Source organism: Elephantulus edwardii, unplaced genomic scaffold (assembly GCF_000299155.1).
Source record: "Elephantulus edwardii isolate Elephantulus edwardi_28Jun2011 unplaced genomic scaffold, EleEdw1.0 scaffold00013, whole genome shotgun sequence".
Classification (NCBI taxonomy): Eukaryota; Metazoa; Chordata; class Mammalia; order Macroscelidea; family Macroscelididae; genus Elephantulus; species Elephantulus edwardii.
Window position 1 is genome coordinate 25,392,145 of NW_006399763.1, and position 2,284 is coordinate 25,394,428.

Here is a 2,284-nt window from a genome sequence, read left to right on the forward strand (position 1 = left end):
GAGATTAATTCATGTAGAGCAAGTCTCCTTGCTCTGGACCCTGGGTGACCATAAAGAAATGAAGAAGCCTTGATTACTGGATGCTGAAGAAGAAGCATACTTAAACTCAGTCTGGAAGCAAGCAGAAACGAAGCTGGAACTTGGCAGTGGTGCTCACTCACCACTTGTTCTACAACATATTTTGTTTAAATAAGGGAAGTATGGTCCAGTTTTGCAATATAGCTGCCAGTCTCTCTTATCTTCATTAAAAAAAAAATAAATAAAATCATTGCCTGGCTAGCAATGAGATAAAACACTGGCCCCAAATTCTGATCAAACGTCTCAGTATTAGATGAAGAACAAAACCAGACCAAACTCAAACCCAGCCAACAGGTGTTCAAAATTGCACAATTAGACTTGAATGCAAATTAAACTATATACAGTCTGGTATACGTATCACTGAAATGGTTTTGAGAGCATGAAACACTTCTATTGAAAGAAAATTTACCCAATATTATTCCAATTTTCATTAATTAAAGGAAAACGGACATATGTATGCTTCATCTTTATAGATATGAAAAAGGAAGTGAGAAGGCAAAGCTGAGAGACACAGATGCTGCCCAGAGGGCAGCGGTGGCATTTGGTTGTTTTGGTCTTTGTACCAGCGACTCCTACACCCTGGCAGATATCCAGTTCCCGCTGGACTACACAGTTTTCCTTGCAGTCAAGACTCGAACGATGGACCCCACTCCTCCAGCGGCAAGTGCTTTTTCATGCCATTGCAGTAACACAGCACTGCTGTTGTCAGAAGGGTTCTCAAAGCCTTTGTAAATATACTTCATTAGGAGATCAACACCGTTCTTGTCCAGGGATTGAACTGCCTTTTCAATATCATTGGCTTTAAAAGAGATGAGCACTTTCAATACAATGCTTCCTGCTCGATCCTTTACCGCCTAACTCTTGGTGTTGATAGGGGGGTTTTTCAGAGCTGCTTGAAGAGCAGCTGCCATGTTCCCTTGTCGCAGGCAGGAGTCCACTTCGCCCTCGTCGGGCCCAGCCTGGCCGTCACCCCCATCTTCCTCGTCCACGAACTTGTTCTCGTCGTACTCATCCACGTCCACCTTCCGGAACTGGGCCGACGACACCGTGTTCTTCGACATCCCGATCCCAGTGGCTCAGACCTCCTCTCAGCGATACCTCTACAGCCCCAGCCCAGTAGTGTTTAATCTTTTGCAGCAAGTGTTTCAAGTCCTCCTCAGTTTCACCAAGCAAAGGATATGGTAGTGTCAGGAAAGATAAAAAAAAAAAAAAAAAAAAACAAACCAAAACCCAAAACCCAACACAAAAAACAAAACAACAACATCAAAAAACCCAGCCCAGTTTATGACTTTACCATGACATAGATTCTTCCTTGGGAAATTAAAGAAATTTGTTGCGAGAAAATCCTGGTAAGCATCATTTCAGCCTCTGAAGAAGAAATAGTTTATTTCTCAAGTTTTCAGGTCTGGGTTATATATATTTTATATGTAAAATACAGAGAAAAAAGAATGTTAGAATAATACTAGACAGATTTTCCAACAAAATTACAAGGAACTAGGGCCATATAATGGCCTAATATGGAGAACATTGTGCTGCTTACCCAGTTGTGTTTCTCTGATGGTTTGTATTTGCCTGAGGTTCTGGGGGAATTTAAAACCTCAGAAAAGCCATGTGAGGGACAACTACAAGTAGACTCCAGCTGGAGAGCAATGAGATAGAGAAAATGAGAATAAATTTATAAGAAGCCCTAGTCAAACAACAGTAGAATACTTGTCTATTAATAAAAAATTATCTCAGTACAATCTCAGCAGTTGCTCTTCAAAGAAAAAAAAACAACACACAATTATGCTTTCATAAAAATTTTAGCATAGGACACTTTATGAAGAAAGTCAACCCTTTTAAAAGAGATACTACTAATGTGCTCACTTGGCAGCACATACACTAAATTTGGAATGAGACAGAGAAGATAAGTTTGGCCCCTGTGCAAGGATGACATGCAAATTGGTGAAGCATTTTAAAAGGGGTACTACTAGTTGAATCAATATCTATTTTATCACACACAACTGTGAAACTACAAATGAAAAAAAGGTTTTTTATAAAAAAACTCCAACATATAAATAAGGTAAAATATTTTGTCATTATCCTCTTTGAACACCAGATTCCCAAATATTAAAAAAAGTCACAAGACTTAATCTTCTATTTCACTTCATGTAAATATTACTTCAATTTCTCCACTGACGAAACAAAATCAAGCATCTTATTAGAG

The 2,284-nt window shown here is 39.1% G+C and overlaps 1 pseudogene; it reads right to left on the minus strand.

Annotated features, from left to right (window-relative positions):
• Nucleotides 1-683: 683 nt before the first annotated feature.
• On the minus strand, nt 684-1,139 carry LOC102853652 (annotated as a pseudogene).
• Between the last annotated feature and the right edge of the window lie 1,145 nt (nt 1,140-2,284).